Raw genomic sequence first — 13,050 nt, 5'->3', positions numbered from 1 at the left:
TCACTTCAATCATCAAATCATGTGTTTAGGACATTCCTATTTTTAAATTTCCTCTGCGTGTGAATAGGTCTTCAATGTGAACACAGGTATACTTAGTGAAATATGTCCTTGTTTATTTTATCATTTGCACTGATCCCCAGCTGGTGTGGTTTTTTTCATTTTTATTACAGCATGACAAATGCTTTATCTGTATATAGACTCATGTGTATACACTCACGTTGCATGTGGTTATTGTAAATTATGTTAGAGAAGCACTTGCATGAATTTAATAACTCTCAAGCAATGAACCTCATTTATTAAAGCTCTCCAAGACTGGAGTGGATACAGTTTCATCCGTGAGGCTGAGTGATCCAGCAAACCTGGAATGGATTTCCTAAATGTCATTTGGTATTTGTTAGCAATTGTTTTTAGTCCTGGACCAGATCCATTCCAGGTTTGCCATCACCCAGCTTCACTGATCAAAGTGTATCCTCTCAAACCTCTTAAGGCCCAATGCATTTACTCTATTTTCCAGATGACCAATGATTGTTTGGTTTAGCCATCATCTTGGGTTAGCATTTAATTCCTAGACTAATTTCAGACTTATAATAAACCACAGTGGTATACTGTATTCTCAAACGTTCTCCCATCATACTCTAAATTTCAACCTATTAGGAATGGTTGGAAACAGTTTTGTGCATGTGATTGTATTCGTGCTGCATGGGGGTAGCCTCGTGGTTCCTGGTGGCAACATGTTGCTTGTGGCTACACGGTTGCATTTCCTCCTCTGCACCGCCACTACAAATGGAAGGGAATGCATGCAAAATTCATTGACTTGGGTGCTGTTTGCTTTTCCAAAGGCACATAGCAGCAGCCTAATATTTCCCCTGGAGTGACTAACTGTGTAGTTTTAGACCTCAAGTCTGAAAGAGTTCTTGGACTGAGCTGTTAGTTAATGATTATGCAGTCATGTAGTGTCACAGTTTAGCCCTTCTACTGTTATTTCCCAACATATCCTAAAGTTAAAAATGTACAGTCAAAGTTTGTGTTTGAGTATAGAAGATTGAGGATTTTTTTCCATGCATTGGCTACAATGACATCATTCTCCCCATATATGTTTCTCAGGAAGACCTCAGGAAGATACAGGACCTGTGCCTAAACACTAAATTACTTGACTGCAACACAGTGATTTTTTTTTTAATACTAAAACATTTATTTTGTAGTGATACTGTTTCTTATTGCTACTTTTTTGCAATATTTCAGGAATGTATCTATACAGTCTTGTAATGTTAGCTAGGCTTGTCTACACGGACTGCTTTAACAATGAGACTTTGCTTTTACACATGCAGAGGGGTACGTTTTCTTATATGAGTAGTCCTTAATCGTGATAAATCAGATTCTTTTTTTTCTTTTCTAGAAAAAAAAGGGTATTTGCAACAGGACAAAATTTTCACATTGTTTATAAACAGCACATTGACAGTTATATTTTGCTATAAACTTTACGGTTCTGCTCTATATATATATATATATATATATATATATATATATATATGTGTCATGTTAGATTTATTTTTTATATATTTTTCTATGTTTTCTATATATACTGTATGTTATATATATGTATGTTACAACTAACATATATATTTTTAAAATACAAAATACCTATAAGTATTTTTTCTTTTGTCCTTCTTCTTGACTTTCAGTCTGCAAGAGAATGTTGACTACACTTAAATACTTACAGTTCCTCCCTATTTTGGGCCCATTCCACTTTGAAATGTAAATGCTGTATTTCTTAATGCCGCCTTTTATGCCTTTGTTAACCTTTCCTAACCTCTCTGTAAAACGGCAAGCTACAGTGAAAACATTAATATCTTTCTAAAGTCATAAAGCAGGCAGGCAGCTTGTGAATGCTGGTAATTATGCAATCCCTATTTAATGTACAGCGCTGCGTAATATGTTGGCGCTATATAAATCCTGTTTAATAATAATAATAATAATAATAATAACTTTACGGTTCTGCTCTATATATATATATATATGTCATGTTAGATTTTTTTTTATATATTTTTCTATGTTTTCTATATATACTGTATGTTATATATATGTGTGTTACAACTAACATATATATATATATATAATACAAAATACCTATAAGTATTTTTTCTTTTGTCCTTCTTGACTTTCAGTCTGCAAGAGAATGTTGACTACACTTAAATACTTACAGTTCCTCCCTATTTTGAGCCCATTCCACTTTGAAATGTAAATGCTGTATTTCTTAATGCCGCCTTTTATGCCTTTGTTAACCTTTGCTAACCTCTCTGTAAAACGGCAAGCTACAGTGAAAACATTAATATCTTTCTAAAGTCATAAAGCAGGCAGGCAGCTTGTGAATGCTGGTAATTATACAGAAATGTCATTGCTGGGATGAGGTCAGCCATGTATTGAGAATAGGCTAATTATATTAAGCGGTGCATGTACACAGCTTTTAACACTGACACTTGTGTAGTGCTAAAGGAAGCTTATTGCTCACACCTAAAACAAAGTTTACTTTGCTAAATCTAATGTTTAGTTGTTGTTAGTTACAGGAATGTGAAAAGTGAATGACACATTCATGTGATATAACATGGAAAAGGGAATATTTGGCAGACCAATCTCTGTTTAGGTTTTTTTTCCCCAAGTACTTGAAATCCTAGACTTGCCTACACCTTCTACAACTACAGTATGTGTGGCACATCTAATGAGTGTGGTTACATATTTGTATTAGTTTAAGCTTTAGGGAAAGACAACATTTTTTTTAATTTAAAAATTAATTTGATAATAGGAAAATATGTGACAATTCTAAAATATTTATTAGGGTTTCCACTTGACTCAGCATTATGGTTTTGTATCATAGCCAGGTCTTTCTTGTCTGATTATGTGTACAAATAATGATATACTTGCAATCACTGGATGACCTTCAACATTTGTGGTTAGTAATGGGTAATACGACAGCTCATCCTTTTCCCACTTACCCTATAGGTTAGTAAAAAGGTCTATGGGGTTGATTTACTAAAGGAATTTAGGCTTTTCACTTAGCAAAGTGATCTTACGAGACATATTTCACTTAGCTAAGTAAATGAGATGAAGTTCTGCTGACTTCATGTATTCAATCATGTGCAAAGACAAATCCTGTTTTTTTTACATTTTCTTGCATGTGATTGGGTATACTTTTCAAAGTGAATTTTCACCACTAAATAATTGATATATCCCTTGCAAGGGGATAATTTGCTTTGGTAAGGGAAGAGTCCATATTCCTTGGTAAATTACCTTTACAAAAGAAGACAAATTGGAATACAACTGTTTGTTGTGGATGACAGTCATCTAATGTGTGTGCGTTGCTTTAGATTTAGTTGGTGGTAATATAATATGGATCCCGCCATAACCACAAAAGTGAACACTGGAAAAACACATATTCCAATGTCTCAAAATTGAGCAAAATTGAGCACAATTGAGCATCAACATTTTACAAACATTTATCTAAATCAACATTTTAATGGATGACATTCCTTGGATTCCTTGGTGAGAAATAAATAAATTGGTAATAATGAATTTTATTTAGATTTTATTGAATTCATGAATTCATTCATGAATGAATATTTCATGAATTCATCCCAACGCACTTGCATAGAGTATCTCTTAAAACCACGGTGAAAATAATAATTCCCACCAAAAAGGGTGCAGGCAGGAATAAAAACCTGACACGTCCTAACCTGTAGCTACACTATACAAAAGAGAAAATTAAATTTGTTCTACATTTTTAGCTTTTTTTTAACTGTTAGGCTAATTTTAGACTTGCGGTAAACTGCAGGGGTTTACCATACTGGAACAGAGGCCCAACCGTACTCCCTTCCACTTCTATTCAACCTAATGGGAGCCGTTGGGATCTATTGGATATATTGTGGCTGCCGAATTGTAGTGGTGTGGTTCCTAGACACAACATGTTGCTTCTGGCTACAAATTTGCTTTTCTTCCTCTTGAAAAAGCAGCAGTTTTCCATAAGCCCAGGAGCTGCAAACAATGTGGTTTTAGACCACGTGTGAAAGAGGCTTTAAGAAATATACTCCTCACAGGAATCATCATTGAAGTTTTCCTATACCACTATATAGGAGATTTTATTGTATCTCACTGATGGTTCACATCACATTTGCCTAGAATGTTCCTATAAACCACAGTGTAAAGATTAGAAACCATTCTGATAATATAATATGATCATTACTGTTCAAGATTAGCCTTTGCAGTATTGTATACACTGAACAGAAGCAATTTAATTAGCCCCTTGCATCAGTGACCCCAGCTAAACATCTAATTACCAGTTCATCCGACCACAGTAAATACATTACAGACAAATCTTCTAAGAATAGCAACAAATGAGAATGTTAAGGTAGCTAGGGAATTTAAAATGCACCACACACTCAACAGATGTGGTATTACCTTGCTGTTGCTGGATATGGGTCTTTATAACCCAAATATACTATACAGATACAGGACATTAACTACAATGTATAGGGTCACCTTAAGTTATTAAAAATAAAACAAATATAAGCATTCACTCTCAGGGGGGATAAATGGCATTCTGAAAATTCTCAATTAGGTTAGTAGGTAGTTAAGTCTTCATCATCATTTATTCAGTGCAGTTGTTTTGGGTTGATTGTATGTATTTCCTAAAATTACATTTATCCAATCTAAAATCTAATTCACCACACTTGATAAAAATGTTTATGACATCCAAAAACAATTTATTGTTCCTATTATTATACAGTATTTACATAGTGCAGACATATTGTGCATATTGGCATTGTCATGTCACTAGCTGTCCCTTCAAGAAGCTCACAATCTAATGTCCCTACCATAGTCATATGTCTTTAATACAGTCTAAGGTCAATTTTGGGGGGAAGCCAATTAACCTAACTGCATGTTTTCAGAATGTGGGAGGAAATCGGAGTACCCGGAGGAAACCCACTCAAACACGGGGGGAACCTGCAAACTCATATTTTCTACATTGTTAATAATCAGTTTCATATTCCTCTTCGAGAGCTCGGAGACTCATAAATTGTGCGATTTTCCTGCTGACCCCAGAATCAGGCATTGTGCAGTGGTGTGGTGAATACACAGCCGTTTGTCACTGCAGCTTTTGGCGTATTTAAGTTATTCATACCATACATTGATATGGAATGTCACAATGCAAGGACAGATGGCATCAAAAGAGCAAATGAGTGAGAGCATGCCATGGCTAGAGTGTGCAACCCAAAAACAGAAATTTAATAGAATGAGCTTCCAAGTCATTTAATGTGATGCCTGCATTTGTTTTTGTTTTTTCAGGGATAGGGGTTCTGGTGATCCTTAGAATAACACATTTCATGTCCTTTTGTGTCTATTATTTCCTCTGTTGTATCCATGGATAAGCCATGGTTGTCACACTGGTTGGACTATAAACATGTCTGTTTACTTTTCATACATGGTAGTTAATGGAACAGGTAGTCCAATAAAAAGATAAGATAAGAATGTATGTGTAACCTTTTAGGGAAATAGATAGAACACTGCCAAGGTTCTGCAGGTATATTCTGTACTTCCTGAAAATGTTCTTAAATTGAAAAAATGAATGCAGTTCCCACATCTAAGGACTAGTAAGTTGTACTATATTAAATTGTTGATTTTAGGTTTCAAAACCCATAAGAAGAAAAAATACACAATGTGTATAATCAAACAAAATGATAAGTAACCATCTACTTGGTATTTTCCCTGACACTTTTTCCCATATCTGAAGCAGGAAGTCAATATGTTTTCTGACATTCTCTGAACAATTTCTGAACTGAAATGCCTTTAGTAATGGAACAGCCCTTGTTCCTTTCAATGACTTCCTTCTTCTAACTTATGTATTCTACTCGTTGGGTTGTGAGATCATTTTGATATTCTGATAAAATCCAGCAATTATTGATCAACTTAAGTATTATTTTAGTTGTTTTTGACAATAGTAGTTATTGCATAGAATTTTTGATCTATATGATACCCTTTATTAACCACCTTAACTAAATATAGATGCAACTTTTAGGGATCTCTTCTGGCATTGTATAATTCTGAAACCTATAGAGCAGCCTTTCTCAACCATTTTACCCTTAGGACCTTTGAAATCATTTCCAGGTCTTGGTGAACCCTTGCTAAAACCAATTTTTGGGGGTCAATGGCAAAAGCCTAATTTATTGATGGGCAGTGGATACAATTTGGCTAGAATTACCCCTTTATAGACACATGAAAACGACATTAGAGTTATGCCTAATGGTGTTAGCTACAGAACTATGCACGCATCTTCAAATGAGAGGTCAGTCCGCCACAGTTTGAGGAACCCCTAGCTAGGAAGGCTTGTATTCCATGGAACTCAGGTTGGGAATAGCGGCTTAAAGGTATTCTCATGGGAACTTGGGTTCCCAGTTCTGCCGAAAGGCAGAGAGTCTGAAGCCACACACAAAGTATTTTTCCTTTTTTTGAGAGGGACCTTGCATGGCAAACAGAAGACTTTGTTTTTAAGCTGCTTGTGTTAGGGGAAGCAAGGGGCTGGCAAAAGCAAAGTCTTCTGTTTGCCATGCAAGGTGCACACAGTTGACGGGTTTAAAAAAAAGTGAAAGTAATTTCAATGTTTAGTTTGCTTAACAATACTTTCATCTTGTTTCATTTTCACCAAATTTTTTTGTTACAGGATATGTTGTATCTATTTTTATAAATATACATACAAAAAGAGATTAGCTTGATGTTAAGCCATTTTCTCAATAGACATCTCATTTAAAAATCTTTGTTCCTATATGCTGTTTTATTTAGGGGTACCTATATTGGCTGATTTCACCAACTGTTAAACAGGAAGATTATAATTTCTAATCTTCATTGGTCCTAGTAGATAAAGTACAATCAAAGCATATACAATATTAAAGTCCCAATATATCTTATTTTAGGTTAACACAGCACCAATAACCAATGGAGTACCTAGCATAGTTGACACCCAGTTCTGATTATTTTTTAACAACCCCCCAGATGCACACATGCTGTAAACATATTCAGAAGTAGTTGTGAAATTAAATTAATGCTAGTAATGGATGGGGCAAAATCTGACACATTAATGATTTTCCTTATCTGAATGTTTTATATACAATTATGTTGGTTAAAAAAAATGAAAAGAAAACAACTTACAGGCTCAATAAATTCAAATACAAGGGTATATGGTAATAGGGGCACACCTATTTTGCCACAACGAATTGTGGAGTGCTGAGAAAGAGAAAAAATTGCAGGCTTCTATAGCAACTGGTGGTACCCTATATCAAAACATACGGAATATAGCAGCATGCTTTCACAGGCCTACAAGGGACGTAAATTATATTAGAATGATCCTCGAAACAGCTGTGTGTTTAAATACGTAGGCAATATGGGGGTAAAAAACAGTGAGTTTGGACAATACAAGGGTAACTGAACCCAAAAACAGGACAAAATGCATCAACTCCTCATAGGAAGATGATAGTCTTCTCAGTGAACAGTTGTGACAGTTGTCTCATAACCCTGAGTAAGTCAGTGCTCCAATAACAATCTACTACCTATGTGCATCTGAGCAACAGTTGATAAAGTTGAATTTTAATCAGCTTATAGTTTGCCTATGTGGGTAGATTCTGGATGTTAGGTGGAACCATTAGGGTGTTGTACAAATCGTCTTGAAAACATCACAGCATGTTGCTCAGTAGTCCATTCAAGATTCATAAGCCCTAACACAAGCAGAGGGATGGCTCATAGGAAAAGCTATACAAACATCCAATTGTCTTAATAGGTGGGTGCCGGTCCGGGGGGAGTGTTCCTAGGCAGGCTACATTTGGATATAGACTGCACCAAGAAATCCCCATATGTGATGCTGAACCTTTGTCATTAAAATAACTTAAATCAAATAAATTAAAAAGAAGGGATCTGGGCAGGGAGATTGGGGAGGAAATGGCTAGATGATGCCTAATGTCCCAAAGTTCATCTGTTAGAAAGACAGAAATAGAAAGTAAGTTACTTTAAAACAAAGTAATAACTCTGTTTAATGTTGCTATTTAAAAAGAAGTAAATTTGACATTCAGCACACATTCACAGGTGTGGAATCATCCGGGTCCATGTGTTTTCAATGGCAGTGATTGATTTCCCACCATAAAATGTTTGATGAATATCAGATTCACTGCTTTAAAAGTACACCCATTTATATGGCTAATTCCTTTTTATTGTTAAAGCAATTACAAATTGTTCAATGAAATACAATTATCAAAATAATATACAGAAGACAAAAAACGATGTTAGAGTGACATTGGAAACCATTTTCATTTTATTCTTTCAAAAATAGCTTGTAAATGTGTAAAATATGTTGGTTTGTAAGCATCCAGAAAAGGCAAGACATCATCAGTAGGGGAAAGTCAGGGACTGTCTGGCATGGGCACTCTGCAGCACTAGGACCTTCTTGGATCTTGCTTCAAAAAGTAAGAAAAAAATCTGTTGTTTGGGATACAGAAGGGTAAGAGGGAGTTGAAATGCCATTTTTTGCCCTTTAAGGGGCTTTAACTGCAGCAAAGAAATGTCTTGTTATCAAACTGCTTCTGCTGTCTGGCAAGGCTGGGTTAACATCAAAACTTAGAGAACATTAATATAAATTCTTCAACAGGTAACGCATCTCCTATGCATGTTCTTCAATGTTTGACTGGAGTTTTGCTTTAAAAGAAACCCCCTAATCCTTGACCATAACACTAACCTAGCTCAACCCCTCAACTAAGCATATCAATAATGAACCCCTTAATTTAAATGCTCATATATTCCTGTACTAGGGGCAGCTTTGCCAAATCAACACAGTTCTGCACCAATATATTTCAGCAAGATGTCATAACCAATACTTACCGATGTGTGCAGACCTGGAGACCTAAATGTTAGTAAATGCAACCCTACATTACTATATTAAGAGAAAAAGAAGAGTTAACCCATAGAGAATACCTGTGTTTTACCAAGGATTTAGAATGTACACAGATATGTTCCTTTAGACAACTGCTTTTCACAAGGAGGACTTAGTGTAAGCACTGTAAAACTTGTTAAAACTGATGGGCTCAGGAATGACACAAGTAGTTGACTTGAAGGAAAAATTCTCTCCTGTGACTGATGCGAGCCAACACCCAGATTTTTTGTGGTTTGTCTCTACTTGCAAAGACATAGCCCTAAGTAGTACATAGTGGATGTTGTGCTGTTGTGGGAGAGGTAGTGCTGGCAACAGGCACATGCGGTTCTGTTACAGCCACACCTGGCCGCCAGGCATTTCCAAAGACTACCAGTGAACCAGCACATAGTCATCAATTTTTTATTAACATTATTCATGAAAATCATAGAAAAGTCATGACTTCCGGCATCAAATTAACCCGCAGCTAGCAGCAAAGTAGTACTTTGGAATCATTTATTTTTTAGTAACTAAAACTCATTTCATTGTTTTTTGATGGTCTGTTCTTACAGAATTCTTTGTAGACTACATATCGTATGCCTATATATTACCCATTGTGTATAGTCCAGCATCTGGGGTGATCATAATAATTGATCCTTCCAATTGTATCAGTCCAGCATGATCTTTGTTTAAAAATGCTAAACTCTAATTAGTTTTCTGCCAGAGATTTGAACCTGGGACCCTAGTGCTGCTGCAAAGGGACAGAATATAAGATATATTGCAGCTTACCTGTCCTTAGATGTGTTTTTTAAGACTTTTTAGCAGCGTTAGCATCCTACGCGGAACATCTGTTTTGAACTATGAAAACCCCCCTTTTACTATTACATAAATAAGAGTTGTTTGTAGTTCACAGAAAATAGCTAAGGAGGCTGATCACATTATCTGATGTTTCAATTCTGCATAGGAAATTACAGGGACAATGAAATTCTGTCTGGAATAATTTGTATATTTCTGAACTTGCATAAAACATACTTAGCCTGAGAAAAATGCAGCTGCCACATACAAGCACAGGTAATCTGCTATAAATTATATTATCATTCTTGTGTTTTTAAATAGGTAATAAATAGGCAAACAAGTCATTTTTAATTTTGTATTTGACATTGTTAGCAACTACCACATTGTCAGCGTTCAGCACATTCTCATTGCTCTCTCTTTTAATTACCTTCAGGTTCCTCTTGTTATTATAACTTTACATTTTTACTGCTTAGTTTTAGGTACTAAACACTTTTAACAAATGATAATTTGATATTATTTACATATATTATTTATTTAAGTTAGTAATTTTTAGGCCTGTTTGGTTAAACAATACAAACAGAAAATGTGACTTTAGAATGGATGGCTGTCAAAGAGATTCCAACCTGCAGGTTGATGACTTTATTCACCTTGCTTCATTTTCTAACCCTTTTGCTGAACAAGCCCATTTATCTCTATTTAATGCTATTTTATGCAAGGTTTGTTTCCTGCATTGCAATGCTACACAAGGATTCTGCTTTAGTGCTGCCTCAAACAAATTGCATCAGTGGAACAATTGGAAGATTGAAGACAATAAATACCACTTCTATATATTGCCATTATACCTTTTTTTATACTTGAAGCTGGTTCAGGGGTCCCTTTGGATGGTATTCTCCTCCACTACTCATAATGGATTAGCTTTGCCTTTGCTTCATTCTATATACATAATAACACTAATAATATTCTAAGTTAGCAGTCACAGATATTTCATTTCCATCTCATTGTATTTTCTGAGTCAGGTTCCTTCCTAATGTGACAAACTGCAGATGAGTCATTCTTTTCTGTGCCATCAGAATATAATATCTTTCTACTAGAACATGGTTTACTTTGTTCTGCAGATTAGTGATTAAGTGAATTTCCCTCTTCATTTTCTCTTAGATGGTAAATTGTATAAAAGCTTTCATTCTATCCTACTACAGTCCAGACTCAGAACCCCATGAAGGCCATTATCTTCAATTTAAAAAGCTGCGGAGGAGTTAGACTTTGCACACAATAGATGTCTGTGCAGAACTTATGCTTCCAGCCTCATTTCATTTTGCTGATACATTTGAAGCAAAAATATAAAGAAAAAGTGAACTGTTCCAGCTATGAAAAGCATCTTTGACTTGTAAAGAATGGCCCAGTATGGAATCCTTGTCTTACCAACATAAAAAGTAAATTGTTTCTGACAGAATAAAAAAAATAGAATGACGTATGTGTGGCAGTCATATCAGATCATGCCATGTATATGAGTGCCCAACTTTATAAGCTTTCAGTGCCAGGAGACTAGCAGGTGTTCTATCCTAAGGCTCTGTTCTCTCTATCCCTTTCCATAATTTTAACATTAAGCCTGCATCCACAATATTTTTCATTAATTTAGAAGTAACTGTATTTTTCCTACAAGCACAAGGATCAAAGCACCAAGGGCCAACAGTATTGAAGTCAAAAGACACAGAACCAGAATGTACTCATTTACCCTGCCTAACATTATGGTACTGAGAGAAGGAGGAAAAGAAATGGGTAGGGATATTACCAGGGGTAGTGACATAACTAAGGGAATATACTACAATATGAACTTTAAAAAATGGACTAAATACACATGTAGACTAAATAAAGGGTTGGCATACTGATTTTTATTCTAAGCACTGACATGTGACAAAGGGATCCAAGTAATGGTGCGTAACTACTTTTTAGTGGCGTGTTGGTGCATTGGAGTATTGTTGGAAAATTAGGCACTCCCTAGGCAGTCCCTTTTTAAAAATCTAATCACATTGTCCCAAATAGGGAAGCGGTCAATATCTTTTGATTTTATTTTGAAGAGGGTCACCACCGTCTTGCTTGGTATAGGGAAGGTGTAGCCCAGATGTCATTTGCAGCCAGCAGGATTTCTTTGACCTTCCTGTGATACAGCTATCACAAGCCAATCATTGGAAGTTACAGCTATAGATCAGGGATAGTGGTTAGAAGGAAAAGCTACATAGTTTTAAAAAAAGTCTATATTTGCATATCAGCAACAATGTCGATAGTAAAGATGGTCAATGATATGCAGAAAATACAAGTTTTAGGCAAATCACATGCAAATTTCAAATTGTACCAACTTTGCATGAAACTGAGATAAACAAACTCTTCATGTATAGCATTTGATTAGTTAGTTTCAAATCAGTGCAATGTTCTTGAAATTTGTATATTATTTGCATAAACATCAACTTTTCTACATCTCATTGACCATCTCTACTGATAAGTCTTGGGTGGCATGTTATAGGGGGGGGGAAGAAAAGTGCATTGGAAACAGTTTACGGAGTTGATGATCAGGGTACCGTTATACTTCAATGCATAGAGAAAGAAAAGACTCTCTTTAACTAAAAATTCTAACACAGACATGTCTATCTTTCAACATGAACTTGACTGAACTTCTGAATGTTAGGGGCTTTTTATTTGACCTGTTACAACATGATTCTGCGAGATATCTATTTGTTCACACCAATTATTAGTCCTTTGCCTGGACTTGAATTCTAAGTTGGATTGTTAGGGGACCTCTGTACCCGTCTGAAAGCCAAGTTTTGTCTGAGGGAAAGATAAAAGTATTAATAAATATATAGAGGATGCTGTGTATCCGAGATAAGGAATGAAAACATGTTAAAAATCTGTATAAAGAATAAGGAAGCAGTTGTTTCCTTTGCACAAGGGACTGTTTCTGAACTAAGTCCATAAAAGTGGAAGAACTTGTAACTTGCTATTGCTTGAAAACAAAACAAAAAGATCCCATTTTTCCATGGCTGGGATTAAGGTTATGCATTTTATTTTTGAATGCATGTATAATCCTGAAGTACATTATAGTCCAGTTCTGCATTGTCTAGGTTTTTTTTATTTATTTTAACCCAAATGTAATAAGTATTAGCAATATTTTCATTTGAATTATTACATACATTGGGATATGTAGAACATTATAATAAATATGGATTATGTTTTAATTGCTCTAAAACTTTGGGTATAGTATTTGTCAAAATATTTTAGCTGTTTTAAATTGAACCAAGATATATAATAAAACAAATATTATTCTA

General features: G+C 35.2%; 1 long non-coding RNA gene across 1 annotated transcript in view; it reads right to left on the bottom strand.

The window, feature by feature from the left end:
• Positions 1-8,329: 8,329 nt before the first annotated feature.
• Positions 8,330-13,050, bottom strand: part of LOC140334548 (uncharacterized) — a 52,570-nt gene continuing 47,849 nt past the window's right edge. The window contains exon 3 of the long non-coding RNA XR_011921589.1: positions 8,330-8,511. This is a non-coding gene — a long non-coding RNA (uncharacterized lncRNA). The remainder of the gene's footprint in view (positions 8,512-13,050) is intronic.

Source organism: Pyxicephalus adspersus, chromosome 7, assembly GCF_032062135.1.
Source record: "Pyxicephalus adspersus chromosome 7, UCB_Pads_2.0, whole genome shotgun sequence".
Classification (NCBI taxonomy): domain Eukaryota; kingdom Metazoa; phylum Chordata; class Amphibia; order Anura; family Pyxicephalidae; genus Pyxicephalus; species Pyxicephalus adspersus.
The sequence above is the reverse complement of the archived record's forward strand: the minus strand, read 5'-3'. Positions and strand labels throughout refer to the sequence as shown.